The 15,824-nt window shown below is 42.3% G+C and overlaps 1 long non-coding RNA gene across 1 annotated transcript; it reads left to right on the top strand.

The window, feature by feature from the left end:
* Positions 1 to 1,263: 1,263 nt before the first annotated feature.
* LOC138510893 (uncharacterized) lies at positions 1,264 to 2,379 on the top strand. The gene is made up of 2 exons (XR_011280447.1): positions 1,264 to 1,457; positions 2,237 to 2,379. It is a non-coding gene; the product is annotated as an uncharacterized lncRNA (long non-coding RNA).
* The last annotated feature ends 13,445 nt before the right edge of the window (positions 2,380 to 15,824 follow it).

The raw sequence follows: 15,824 nt of genomic DNA, 5'->3' as shown, positions 1-15,824 counted from the left end.
AAAGGGGCCTCCAAGCCAATAACGGTGACCGTAATGAATGGTCACCGTTATTTGCATCTTCCCCATTCCCATTGAGCCCTATGGGGGCTCATTTGGGAATGGGGAAGAGCCTTGGTGAATGGGGAATTACTGACCCGGCAACCTTGGAATGGGGCGGTAATTCCGCCATCCACCAAGGCGCTGCCGGTCCGGGTACGGCGTCAACCAAGGCGTTAATAGCGCCATTGGTTAGCGCCGTACTCGGAATGAGGCCCATTGTAACAACATGACTAAGGGAGATACAATCTCACATCCCCATACAGGAAAAAAGATAAAACTCAGAGATTATGCAACATGTCTTACCACAGGCATGATCTATGCAATTAAATGCCCATGTGGGAAATTGTATGTGGGACAGACCACAAGAGCCATCAAAGACAGAGTGACTGAACACAAATCAAATATAAGATGTAAAAACATCAAGTCACCTTTGGCAAGACAGTTTTTAGAAAACAGCCCACTGTGGCACAGCTTAAATTTTAAGTCTTAGAGACGGTGAAAAAACTGTCTAGAGGTGGTAATTACCAAGCAATACTGTCACGTAGGGAAACATTTTGGATCCACTACCTTGACACCCTACTCCCCAGAGGGCTAAATGATGAATTTTCATTGAAATGCTTTGTATAAACTGGATATGCAAGAAAATTATCATTGTCTGCTTACCGACACTGCTGAATACTTATCTTGACTAGTTAGAATGTTTTCCTGTTGCCATATTGCATCACGAAGGATTGTAGACAGGGATTCATACTCCAAATTATCCTTTTTTTCTAAGTATTACAGACAAGCTTCAATAACCTATATAATCCCTTTTATCTCTCCAATATTAGATCTATAATTGTAAACTACAGACTCATAATAATTCTTTGTCGCTTGAAACTGCTCAGGTATAGACCTGTTCCATATATATCCACCTTTTGATTGATGATTCTACAGCATTTGGCTTGTCTATTGAATACCACAGATAGCTTTATATCTATTTCATAACGTGTAAATCTGAAGCCAATGACCCACATGTTGTATATACATTGAGCTCATATTAACTTTCAACCATCACGTCTTTTACCCTTTTTATCCCTTATTTCACTTGGATCAATCAGAGTTTTCAACACATTCCACCATAAAGAGAATAACATTCATTTGACATCATGACTATTCCATCATGGCCGCCAGGGCGATATGCAACCTCTGACCTAGTTTCATCACAATCTAGTCCTCTCTCGATTTCTACTCAACCCAGAAACACTTTGGTCTCTGAACGAGGGGCACGTCCCAGGTTCCTCGCACTCGCGTGCTGGTTACGGTTGCCTAGGGTTACCTGAATGCGCAGCCCACCGCGCTTAGGACAACCCATTTGGACGGTCATCTACTAGCCAAGAACTTCGGTCACTGACTACAGCACTTAACAACCAGCCACAGTAAGTGAGCAGCTCTACGAATCTAATCACACATGGACACTTTATCTTAGTTTTCTCGCTCGCACATGTCTAAACGTGGTTTAGTATTTCATTTACAGTATTTGATGGCAATTCTGCAGCAGACGCTTTAGAAACTGACAGTGAACGGCACAACTCGGCCAGTTACTAATGTTGTACAGCATGACACAGCAGAATATCTGACTCTGCATGCTTAATTTCATCTTTTAAACACACGCTTTGTTGAGTGCATATTCCTGCCCTGACTGGTGATTATTCATTAATCGTAGGACCAATATGTCGACCAGATACCCCACAAGCCACAAGCCAGAGTTTATTATTTAAGGAACCACGCCTCACATAGATGCCCAGAGAAAGTTATTTTTGCAAAGTAACCAAGCATCAAGACGAAGCTTATTAGTTTTACCCCAGTGAGTGCCTGTCCTGTGTGTGAATTCACTGATGTAGATGAATATGGGTATATATGGGTATCTAAACCTGATTATGTGAAGTATTTTGTTAATATAATAGAAAACATTGCACAATCATGTTAAGTAAATTTAGTGAGTTAAGCAATTTACTCACTCATCTTCCAGTAGGTACAGGACCACCCTAAAACATGGAGGTTACTGGCTTCAGATATAAACTCAACATTGTCAATTGCTCAAACTATAGAGACATGAATGTGTTAAGAATGTTGTATTTGACAGTCATGTGACAGATGCTAGCTAATTGTATAGAAAATGGACTTAGCCGTGTTTTCTCTCCTCTCTAATTTTCAGTTCAGAAATGTTCATCAGGCTCTGGAAGAAGAGAATGTTGTTCTCGAAACACGTCAGCCATTTTATGGAAACTGAACTACACCATTCGTTCTGACCAAATTTGTTATTTTCACTTAATCATTAAACACATTTTGTGTAATAAAGTTATGTTTATAGCTGCTCTTTTTTAAAGATTAACCAAGCATTGACCACCTAATTACTATGGTTTAATGGTTTAACTGTCAAAGGACGGAATAGTAAGGTGTGCAGGGGATGGGTGGGTTCCATCCATGGATCCTCTTTTCTTTGTATAATGTACCCAGTGTTTTACAGCTAAGATTCCATATCTAAGGATGTAATATTGCTATTGAGCCATAGGATATGTTTATGTGCATGTATATTTGGGACATTGATTATATGATGACAATGGTTACAGTGCACAATATTTCTCTTACATTATATTTGTTAGTATTGACATCTTTAATGTGTTTTTTTGCACCTTTTTAAATTTGATTTGAATGTATTTGTAATTGTATTTTTCATTATTATAGCATCATTTACCATTATTATCAACGTGCTGGTGGGATCGCCCTCCTGGAGAGCAGTCCAGGGCATGGGAAATTCTCATAGAGGTTTACAATACGTGTGTCCATATGGACAAGATTAGGATTTGAATTGGCTGGCCGGGCTCCGGTAAGCCACCGAAAATAGATCAGGCAGGTGGATCGGTACTGAGTGGGGTCACAAATTGTGGGTGAGTGCAAGAGACTTGTTATGTTTCCAGCTAAACCAGAATTTTGTCTTCAGTTGTTGCTGTTTTCCAATGGCAGAGTTGATGAGGCAATTCTGGAATGAGTAGGCTAAAAAGCGTTAAGTGTCCAGTTAGACCAACATGTGTCATAGGTTGTGGCTGTATTCTTATGTGCGTGGATTGATTGCTGTGTCTGCCATCTATATCAACCAAGGTGGTGCGTTTATACATATTAGGGGCTCTGACGGAGCTTCACTTTGATGTTGCTGTGTCCTCAGATCATCTGTGGGGACAAAAGGCTGGCTACCTACGTAGTGCCAGCTAGGCGCTAAGGAGAGGATACCCACAGGTCTTCAAAGTGCACTAGACAGGTTGTCCTTGTCACTCTTCTAGGCATTACAGCTAGGCTACCATGGAATCAAGGCTATAGGATTCTCAAGGCATCATAGACAGGTTACCATGAAGGTCTTACTGCAACATCTTCAGTTTTATTGACGCTGCTAGCAGCCATCAACATACTGTGGTATCAGGATATGAGTGCTGATCTAGGTTCTTTAGGTGCAATGCAAGTTACCAGCCTTGATCTTGACCGTAACGGCATGCTAATGTTACCTGCTTTCTTACCAATTTCTTCTAACACTGCAAGAGAACGATAGTTTACCAATGTCATCAGATATGTAAACCATTTTTGCGACAGTTTACAAATGTTTTTTAAACATTTTGCAAATGTAGTGTTTACTTGGAGTTTACACAACATTTGAATCTTTGAATCCATATAAACTAAGTTTACAAATGTTTTCCAGCAATGTAAATTACATGTAAACCCTTGTGCTTACAATGGTTTGTTTGTTTGTGAACCATACCCAATGTATGGTTTGAAAGATTTAGAAATGGTTTGTGAACTCTTTAAACAACAGTTTTGCAGACCAATTGTGTTAATGGATCTAAAAAATGTAAATTTTCAAACCGAACTTTCGGTTATGTTTGCAAAAAAGCAAACGTGTGTAAATACAAGGTATTGCAAGTAGTTTACATTTTTGTAAAAAGTTTCAAAACGTAGGCTACAATCATGTAAATGTTGTGTAAACTCAAGTAAACATTACATTTGGGAAAAGTTTAAAATAGCTTTCCAAACTCTTGCAAAGTTGAGGTTATGTAATGCTGAAAACAATCTGAGAACATTGGTAAACTATATATATTATAGCAACACAATGTCCTTTTTTGTTTTCTCTTAAAGCAACCCTCAAACAGTGAGATCATTCATATTCAAGAAATACATTCCTGTGTTTAGTAGCACACCTCTCATTCATGCATGTTGCAGTATTTACAAACCTTAAAAAACATAGAAGACATTATACTGGTATGTGAAAAATTGTTCTGAATGTGAAGTTTATGTTTGCAGCAATGTGGCTGCAGCATTTTCTGTTATTAACAGCGCCGTGCAAGTCACTTTGTATTTTGTTCAGAAATCATCCAGAGAATCCTGCCACTACCATGGAAAGTCCTTTGGAAACATATGACCAATTAGATATGCCGAGGCAGATTTTCAAATTGTGCCAACTGTTTTTCCTCCTTGGTACACGGCTCACATATTACACATTGGTAATCTATTACGGCATAACATATTTAACTTAAACTGTAAACTGTTAAACAGTCCAACACATGTGTTCCGTGTACATTTACACATGCCTTACATGTGTACCATTCTACTCAATAAAGGATGTTCATCATATTAAATATGAGCACGCTCAGAGCAGAAACCTCTCTCCCGGTCTTCCGAAAAAAACTAAAAACGACCCTGTTTAACTAACACTTCTCCTTCTCTCTCTTCTCTATTCTCTCTCCCTCCTCTCTGTAACTGCAATCTCTACTATCGTAACTAAGTAATGACTTCACTGTATGTTTAAATAAGTCATGTTCAAATTCTGTAACAAGCGCCACGATGCCCTTTGCGCTGCCTGTAAGATTAATCAAAAGTGAATAAATAAATAATGTACCACTATCACGTGATCCAATATTTATGTGACGTTAAATATGACATCACACACACTACACTGATGCAGTAACCTCACACAGAACGCACATGTATTTCTTTGATGCATTATTGAATCATAATTTCCCACTTTCTTACTCAGTCGTGATACAAAAAAGTATCCAATAAAGCATACACGTCAATCCAGACCACCTGTCTTAATGCCAGCAGTTACAATAGTTGAAAAACACTACAAAGTGAGAAACCAAGCATATGAGAAACCAAGCATAGTAAGAAAAAGACACCCAATACTATGCACTTCGTCCATCACCAACATGTTTAAACATGCTGAGGGAATCCTCAACCTTAATCTAATTCATAACACATACTCGACAAAAGAGGTTGTAATTGCCAACTGTGTTGAAGTCGGTTGCTAGAGGCTAGGCGATGGGACGCTGGTGATCCTGGGGCCAGTGACTGCCTATTTAGGCCCTGAAGTGTCACCCAGCTTCCCAGTCCATCAGTAAGTAGCCTAATGTCTTCAACCCATCATAATGTCTCTGATCACAATGGGTGCTATGAGGATATGTGACAATATGGTCAGCCTAACATGAAGAGGGACACGGATCAGGGGGCCTGTGGAGCCTGAAACTGAAGGTGTACACAGAGTCAGTAAGGAAATATGGTTTACTGAAAGATGAAATTCAGCGAGTATCACATTTTCACCTATTTGCTGACACTGCTCACTTACATTCACAAACTGCTTTTGTCAGAAACCCACGTTTTTACTTGCTTATGACAGGATGAAAGGCTGACACCGAAAGACACTGATGACAGCTGCAGTTTGTGTTGAAAATCTAAAATGGTAGACACATGTAAAGACAAGTTAGCAGAGCTGCATTAGTTCCACGTGCAGAATCCGTAGTTCCTGTACTCTTGCCCCAATCACAATGAACACGGATATGTTATAAAACCCTGAGAGTCCTCAAGCATATACATGTGCTGCTGTGCATTCAGAAGAAGGATACAAGGAGACAGCAATCACGGGGAGTATATGTATGCATGGGTCATGAGGGCCAATGGGGCTTGGTGCTGTCTCTCTCCTGTCATAGGTGGTAGGAGATAGAAACAGTGGTCCACCCGATCTTGCCTTGGTAAAAGCCTGAAAGTGATAAACAGAGCATGCTAACACCTCAAACAAAACGGACCACACATGCCAAACAGAATTAGCATAGGGAATATCCTGAAATCATTTGAAAACCAAACCGCTTTAGAAGTCATTCTCACTATACTGGAGATCATCAAGCAGGCACATTCAGATCCCAGTAAGATAGCTCAATTGGTTGAATGCCTGCTGCAGAGAGCAGTGTGTAACCTGAATGTCACATGGCCCACTCCTGATTAGATGGCTCAGTGGGTTAATGAGCAAGGTGTGGAGATGTGTTTAACCAGCAAGTCAAACCCACCATTTTTGACATAGCCTTCAGTAATGGCACTCCGACAATGCAGATTTTGCTGTGAAACAATGCAGCATGGATACAAATACATGGAAGTATGCAAGGAGACAGCAAAAGGTTGCAATAATTTACAATAAAAAAGTGTATCTAAGGTGCAGAAAGCAAATGTCCTGTGTATGTCTTCCATTGTGGGGCGTGTTATGTAAAATCCAAAACTACAAGCACTTTTGGCAAATTTCAGTGTTGCAAGTGACACATTTGACAAAAACATTGTTAGAAAAGAAAGAAAGAGGGAACAGGGCTCTGTGCTGGAAATATATGGTTGACATAGCGACCAGCAATGGCAAGGAAAGCCCATTTCTTTTTCCAAACTTCTCCACCGTTCTACACAATGAGGAGCTCCCTAACAAGATTTGTTGGAATCAGTGGCTTTGTAAGAATCAAATCAGTCGGGCTTTCCTTTAAACAGCCTTGTAGTGTTGTGTCTAATTCGGCTATTTTGGCCTATTTCATGTACAATTGGGCTATTTTGGGCTGCCTTTGACAGCAATCGTTGTGCTCTTTAAATATTGTCCTATAAATGTGTATACATTCAATTAAAATAAGACACCTTAAAAAATGCGCAGAAATATGGTTCTTGCAGTACATTAATTAAGTACATAAATTAAGCAGATTATTGTCTTTGTTGGCATGTGCATACTATGTAAAATTGTATAAGGCTTTTCATAAATGCTTAATATATACACTGCCACTACCTCTTTCCTAATGTTGACTCTGTAATGCTTGGAGTCGCCAAATTGAATGCTAAAAGATGGTAGCTACTTGGTAGCTACTACTAAAACAAATCATAAAGTGAAGTCACATCCTTCTTCTTTTTTTGTGTTTATATTTTCGTGTCTTTCCTTTCCACTGTTGGACAATTAATTCACCGGGCCGGACGTAGACGTCAGACGCCCTGCGGGTTCTATGGTAACATGGTCACCCAGAGACGATTGGTGGAATGTGGGCAGGGTGGGCGGGATATCTGTCCCATGGCCCTTCTCCAGCTTTCTCACCATTATTTTCACATACGGCCAGTGCCAGCTACCATGAATTTAGCACAAGAGGGAAAGACAAGGTAAGGGCCAGTCTGCTGGTAAGGGAGGGGCTTTTAAAGTTGGACCTTGGTTACCGCTGGTTCTTGGAAGAGGGTTCAGCAAATGGGGGTTAAGTCTAAGAGAAATGGATGGGCGCATTGAAGTCCGTTACGTAGGCAAGTGAAATAAGGTATGTTTATTTCTTGTTACAGCGCCGTTCCTTATTACATTAGATAGTCAGTGAGCGAGTGACACCGGCACATCCCACCCGGCCGCAATAGATAACCCCAACTGACACAAACAGAACGTAGCGCTCAAGTCATACACTGCACATTCCAATGATCAGCAACTTCACGCGCACGTTCACGCGCGTAATATGCATTACGACACGCATCCTTCCCCTAGAGGCCCTTAGGTTAGCTTGTTGGTCTGAAGCCATGCACTTCAGTCAGCACCCTGGAGGGGGCATAGGTGAGCACGCACGGTCTCTTGCTTCAGGGTGGACGCCCATAGAGCCTGCCAAAGAGAATGAAAGCATAAAGCAACAATTAGTTTTAGTAGTGCACTGTGGTGGCACATGTTATGGTTGCTTAGTTTACCATAACTGGAACATTTCTGTGTTTTTTCAATTTTACTTGTAAGCATAACGTCCCTTTTAAAAACGTTGTTTTTACTGAATTCCATAGGTTTTTATTACTGCAACTTAACCATCATGTCACTTTAACAACGTTTTTTCAGTAATTAGTTGAAAAAAGTACTGTAATGTGTAATGTGTACAGTGCTAAACAGCACAATTCCTTATAACGTATATATTTAGTACAATACATCAGTTTATCATGAGTGAAACAGAGATTAAGAGGCTAATTTTGTTAGAAAGTATTTTTACATAGAGCACAACCAATGTTAGCACTTAACCAAGTGCCAAAGGCAACAGTATATACAGGCAAAAACACCTTTGCTCCTGCCCTTTACTCTTCATTTTGTGAAAAAATGTAGGTTCCGTCTGCAAATTTGGCTTTACGGATGCCATGCTCAAAGGATTTTCTATGGAATCAGTTGCTTTCACTAGGTAAGAAAGCAGGGCGATTCTATAGGAATCCATTTGTTTTACCTTAGCGTGAAAATCATAAAGAGAGGTTTTGCAGGTGGAGCTTGAAAGCGGAGGAAGAAGCGTGGTTCTCCTCCCCTCTACCCCTCTGCCTACATAAGGGATTTAAAATGTACTGGAGGCCTTTGTGCAAGGTGTAAACCACGTACTCCTTAGTTAATTGCCTTACCTTTACCCTCCTAAAGGAACAAAACCGACACCAAGAAACGCCATAAAAGATATGCCCAGAATGACCGAATTTTTTGGGTCAAGCTCTAAACCAAAAATTGAAACGTTGGCATCAAGCAAAAATATACCTCCACTTGACCCCCTCACCTCCATTCCCATTTTGATATCAAAGGTTGTTGTCTAAGACTTTGAAATTGGTAATTGCAGAGGACTGGCAACCTTAGCGCGTATTCGCTGTCGGGGCCTCTTCTTGCAATTCTCCTTATTGACAAGACAGTGTGGAATTAAAGAGCAAATACAGACGAAATTGCCTTTTAATCTTTCATTTTACATTTGTTTTTAAGAAAGTGCTGCCTGTAAATGGCGCTTTGTTGACATCATTTACAATGGATTCCCATGTGATCTGCCTGCTTTGGGGAGGTGCTAAACCAAGTGTATAATACAGAAATTAAATCCTTTTACGCCTGCATACAAATCTCTTGCATGCCTAAAATCTTCTGTCCATTGAAGTTGCAGGAGTATAGTACTTTCGTTTCATACTCCATCTCCACTACCGCTTTTAATTTGTATTTGTATTTGTATTTTATTTATTTATAGAGCGCAGCCTTGCCCTAAGGCATCTGAGCGTTTGGTTACAAGAAAGTGGTTGCAAGGAGTCATAGTATATTACAACAGTGACGTAGTCGAGGTCAGGATAATACTAAAGGCTTAACATAGCTTAAAAACGTGGTACATGATAAACATAAAAAGGGGACTGAAGCTGGAGTCAGAAAGAAAATGAAAGGTGAGCAGTGCTGAAGTAGTTCGGTTTGGTGCCTATGAAGAGAGTGTAGTAGGCTCATCAAGCTTGTGAAGCCAAAGTTGTGGGAGAGGAACGTGGGTTCTGCTCTGAGTGTAGCAGGGGTAGTATTCCAGAGTTTAGCTGCAAGAACTGGGAAACTTGAACCCCCAGCAGACTGCAACTTATATCTGGGTATAGTGAGAGTGTTAACATAGGCTGATCTCAGTGGTCTGCTAGTACTGCTAGTACATACTGCGAAAAGTGGCTAGTCAGATATGCTGGCGCCAGGTTGTTCAGAGCCGTGTAAGTTAAGGCTAAGGTTTTGAGGGATATTCGTTGCCTGACAGAGAGCCAGTGAAGGCTACGTCTGATGTATGAGATGTGAGATGTTCTAGGGATGTTGAGGGCCGCCCTTATGGCGTTGTTTTCTGCAACTTGTAACTTGTCAATGTTTTTTTGACTGGTCCCTAGGTAGAGAGCGTTGCAGTAGTCTATTTTAGCCAATATTAATGTTCTAGCTAGGATGATGCAATTCTCGGTGTTCAGCAAGGGTCTACATGCTGTGATAAGTTTGCAGGTATATGCAGAGGCAGACGCTACGGTGTTGGTATGTCTAGTTAGGGATAGAGTTGCATCAAGATAGATGCCAAGTGTTTTTGCTGTGTTCGACACGTTTATGATGTTGCCATCTATGGTGAATGTTTTGTAAACTGGATCAGGTTTGGCCAATTTTGAATGCGAACCGAGGATGAGTAACTCCGTTTTCTCATCATTAAGGCAGAGCCCATGATGAGCCATCCAAGCCTGGATAATAGAGTATACCTCATTGAGAGCCTTAGCGTCAAGAGCAAAGTCAACAGAGATAGGGATGAGTATCTGGGTGTCGTCAGCATAGTTGGTGTAAGAGACACCCAGATACACCAAGATATAATGCCATATAGTGTAAAAGGCATAAATGCCTAATGTCTTGATTTGCCATGCTACATTTGCACTCCGTTGCTTACGAAACAAGAACAGCACACTAGAGTCCTATGTAATCCGCCTGCTTTTTTCAGGTGCTAAATACAGGTGGTGCTACGCATTCAAATTGCATGCAGAGTACTGCAGATGATAGCACTTACACGCTGTTGTCTGCCCTGCATGCAATTTTAAACTTTTTGAAAGACGAAGTGTAAATGTATATAGGCAAATTTGAATGTTTACATTTAATCGCCTTGCAGCAGATGTAAATGCTGACTGAACATAATTATTTGCAAATGTAATTTACAATGGATTCCTTTAGAAACTGCATTTTTTCAGCAGGCGGATTCCAGAGGAATCTATTAATTGTACACCTGCATATAAATCGCATGCAGACGCACAACAAAGAGGTTTTGCAGGAGTGGGAAGGACTCGGAAGAAACAGATTCCCAGTAGTGTCTCCCACACTTCTTGCAAAGCCTTACCAAAATGTCTGAGAACAGTAAACCAATGTGTAAATCACTTTAGACCTTGCTTTAAAGTTTTGGTCACTGCTGAGTGGGAATGATTAGAAGGAATCTCAATTCCCCTACTGTCTCTTACTCCTTCTGTTATCGATTTTTAAAATGATGCGGTGAAATAACATGAAATAATACAAGTGTATGGAACAAGCCATTCACGGCTGTTTTTTACACATATCACAGCACCGCAGCTTGTGAAAAGGGCCCCTGGGTGGCCACATGGTGCACCATGCAGCATACCTTTAAAATTGATGGTTCTATAGATGTCCATGCATGCTAAAGAGGCACAATCACTTAAATGCGTTATGGAGATTTGCAACACGGGCCAGGCCTGCCTCTATATGTATGTGCTTATTTATTTATGTATTGTTGGCTTGATAGGTGCTTATACAATAAGAAAATACAGTTTTAAAGCACCCATATATGTTGTCAAAGTGCACGCAGTTCCTCTGTTTGTGGACCATCAGACCTAAGAATGCACAACAGCTTTATATATATACTTGGAGCATATTCATTTATTTATGCATGTATGTATTATTCAGAGGAGCATGGGAGTTCTTGGACTGCAGCCACTGTACGAAAGGGATATTACAGATGGAGATACCATCCTTGGTAACTTGACGAAGGATCAATGTGAGCTGGTTTTTACACGAGCCAAGATGTGAAGGAGAGCAGGCAGGGAACATGAAACGGGCATACCGGCAGACAGACCATTACAGCCCAACTTCATCATGTATAAAGTTCACCGTTTGTGTCATTCTAAAGTGGGATGATATTGAGGGCAAGCCCTGGGCATCACTCATTTTAGAGGCAGTGATCCGGAGGGCAATCTGAAGGTGGCTTTTGTGGCACTGTGGTTTTGATAGCTGGGAGCAATGGTCATTGTGGCACTGTGGTAGCTGGGAGCAATGGGTATTGCGGCACTGTGGTTGTGATAGCTGGGAAAAATGGCTATTGTGGCACTGTGGTAGCTGGCAGCAATGGCTATTGTGACACTGTGGTAGCTGGAGCAATGGCTATTGTGGCAATGTGGTAGCTGGTAGCAATGGCTATTGTGACATTGTGGTAGCTGACAGCAGTGGCTATTGTGACACTGTGGTAGCTGGCAGCAATGGCTATTGTGGCACTGTGGTAGCTCAGAGCACTGGCTAGTGTGCCACTGTGGTTTTGATAGCTGGGAGCAATGGCAATTGTGGCACTGTGGTAGCTGGGAGCACTGGCAAGTGTGGCACTGTGGTTTTGATAGCTGGGTGCAATGGCAATTGTGGCACTGTGGTAGCTGGGAGCACTGGCTAGTGTGGCACTTTGGTTTTTATAGCTGGGAGCAATGGCAATTGTGGCACTGTGGTAGCTGGGAGCACTGGCTAGTATGGCACTTTGGTTTTGATAGCTGGGAGCAATGGCAATTGTGGCACTGTGGTAGCTGGGAGCACTGGCTAGTGTGGCACTGTGGTTTTGATAGCTGGGAGCAATGGCAATTGTGGCACTGTGGTAGCTGGGAGCACTGGCTAGTGTGGCACTTTAGTTTTGATAACTGGGAGCAATGGCAATTGTGGCACTGTGGTAGCTGGGAGCACTGGCTAGTATGGCACTTTGGTTTTGATAGCTGGGAGCAATGGCAATTGTGGCACTGTGGTAGCTGGGAGCACTGGCTAGTGTGGCACTGTGGTTTTGATAGCTGGGAGCAATGGCAATTGTGGCACTGTGGTAGCTGGGAGCACTGGCTAGTGTGGCACTTTAGTTTTGATAACTGGGAGCAATGGCAATTGTGGCACTGTGGTAGCTGGGAGCACTGGCTAGTGTGGCACTTTGGTTTTGATAGCTGGGAGCAATGGCGATTGTGGCACTGTGGTTTTAATAGCTGGGAGCAATGGCTATTGTGACACTGTGGTAGCTGGGAGCAATGGATATTGTGGCACTGTGGTTTTGATAGCTGGGAGCAATGGCTATTGTAACACTGTGCTAGCTGGGAGCAATGGCTATTGTGGCACTGTGGTAGCTGGCAGCAATGGCTATTGTGACACTGTGGTAGCTGGCAGCAATGGCTATTGTGGCACTGTGGTTTTGATAGCTGGGAGCAATGGCAATTGTGGCACTGTGGTAGCTGGGAGCACTGGCTAGTGTGGCACTTTGGTTTTGATAGCTGGGAACATGTAAGCTGTAGGGCCTGAAGTGGCATCTCGAGGGTTCTCCAAACCTGTACCTCACTCCAATGAACCCATATGTGTTTTCATGAACAACACAACTTTACACCCAGATGCAAAATCCTCATGTCACGGGCGGTGGTCTCCGAGTAAAATCAGTAATTCCGAAAACGTCTTACATTATTGGTAGGGAAAGTACTAAATATAGCAGAATGTCACCCAAGATGATTAATATTTTATTGGAAAATATCGCTTTCCATTTTCCATGTCATTATATGGTTCCCATTTCTGTTTAAGCCGGCCCCGGCTTGCCATATATGTCTGCAATTTCAATATAGGACGTGATCCAGGTAATTGATGGGCATGCCCTTGCCTTGAACATCAAATGATATTGTGGCTTTAAAATATATAGAGGAGTAAGCACAGGAAATATTCTTTATGTCCCTGCTATCTGTCAACCTCAGAGCCTGCAGTTCTCCGCAGCACGGTGCACTTATATCAAACGTTAACTACTACACTGTGGTGAATATTGCATGCGTCTTCACCATGCAGGTCAGGAGTCAGAATAGACTAAACGCCGAGCACTGGGGCAGAATTACCAAGAGGACTGCGCTGAATACACGCCCGTTGCGCTGGGGAGTCTTTGAAACATCTCACATGCAAGTTGTTTGGTGGACACTGAGGTTTAAAGTATGGGAGCAATAGTCACTTGTCAGGATATGGCATTGAATATATATGATGTAACTACAAGCCATAAGTGACTTTCAATTTTCAGGCTTGTCGCTCCTTGTACTGGGGCATTTGAGCCTGTAATGGAACTAAAGGAATTAGATGGCACTGTACATCTAAAATTATATGAGTGCTAACTTGATAACTAAAATCAGCAAGGGACAGACCTATTGACAAACAGACAGCACGCTCAGCACCGTGTCTGTCCGTTCACGTAGCCACACCTCCAATTTACACACAGATTGGGAGGATAGCTGAGGGACAACTTGGTGCAAGACGACAAGGAGCAACACAGGTTTGATCGCCCGGTCCGCGCTTAGTAACCTTTGAATATTAAGCGCATTATACATAACCAGTGATATCATATCATATCATCGATTATTCGATGTATACTATCTCTTTAGGGAACCAGGGATCCCTCCAGCCCCAGAAACTATTTAAAAAAGGACATTAACCGGAAACCGGGCAATCCTGAGTTAGGTGGTGGCATGCCTTGGGAAACGGTAGTCGACCATTGACCAGATGACGATGAGGAAATACATGATACAGAAACAGGCAGTAAGGCAAACACATGACAGTGACTGGTCCGGGTGCACTGGTATACAAGGGTGGCAATTTTTCCTTCACGGCCAACAGCTATGGCTCTGCATGGGCTCAGGAACCTGTCAAGTATGTGTGAAGTATTGGGGATGTATTTCTGCCTGAGCACATACTGGGCCTCATTCCGAGTCGGGCGGTAAGGGTTAACGGCCACCGGTAACGAGACAGGTGCTGTTAAACCCTTACCGCCCTATTCCGAGTTCCCTTTGCGGGTTGGAACTTAACACCTGCTTTTTGCAGGCGTTAAAAAACCAACCCGCAAAGGGACCTTGGAGCTAATTACGGCACCGTAATTTACGGTGCCGTAATTAGCACCTTCCCCATTCCCATTGAGCCCTATGGGGCAAAAATGGGAATGGGGAAGGGCCCATGGTGAATGGGGAATTACCAACCCCGCCAACCTTGGAATGGGGCAGTTATTCCGCCATTCACCATGGCGGAGTCGGAATGATAACGGCGTCAACCAAGGCGCTAATAGCGCCTTGGTTAACGCCAGGGTCGGAATGAGGCCCACTGTCCCACCGTCCCTAGCACTGTCCCTGTTATCCTGGCACTTATTATACAGCAAAATGTAAGGCAGGGCTTGCTAGCTATGGATGGTATTTTATTTGCCTTGGTGAGAGATGCACACTAAGGACCTGATTCATGGAATTATTGGCATGGTTCAAAGTGACTTTGCACTGCTGAAAAGTGACTTTGCACTGCTGACAAAAAACCCTGATTCATGGAACTGTGCAAAGTGTATGTGTGCACTGCAAAGTCATTTTGTACCGGTCGGGAGGATAGCTCAGGGGCAACTTGCTCGCCTGGGAAGCAAGACAACACCGAGCAACACAGGTTTGATCCCCGCGTCCACGATTAGAAACCTCTGGGTATTGAGCGTGTTATGAATAACCTATCATATCATATCAAACATGACTTTGCACTGACTTTGCAGTACAAAAATGCACTTTGCACAGTTCCATGAATCAGGGTTTTTTCGGCAGTGCAAAGTCACTTAGAACCTTGCAAAAAATTCCATGGATCAGGCCCTAGGTATATAATACCATGCAGTGGGTTATGTGGCACCGTTCGGTGTCAGATGATGCTCTACAGTTTCCGTAAACTCATTGTATCACCCATCCCTTCTTTCCATTGTAATGTCGAAACATAGCACTTTACAGGCACTTTTATGTCTTCTATGAAGTTCTAATAACGTAGAATATATTAGGGTTCAACTAACAGCTAACTGCCTTGCAGACAGTAACCAGCAAATGTTAGTAGTACACCAACATATATGCACATTTTGGATCTTGTTATGAGTATGGCGGTGCAGAAAGAATGGTGGTAATGCAGTGGAAAC

This window comes from Ambystoma mexicanum, chromosome 6p, assembly GCF_040938575.1.
Source record: "Ambystoma mexicanum isolate Mex_15411 chromosome 6p, UKY_AmexF1_1, whole genome shotgun sequence".
Classification (NCBI taxonomy): domain Eukaryota; kingdom Metazoa; phylum Chordata; class Amphibia; order Caudata; family Ambystomatidae; genus Ambystoma; species Ambystoma mexicanum.
The sequence above is the reverse complement of the archived record's forward strand: the minus strand, read 5'-3'. Positions and strand labels throughout refer to the sequence as shown.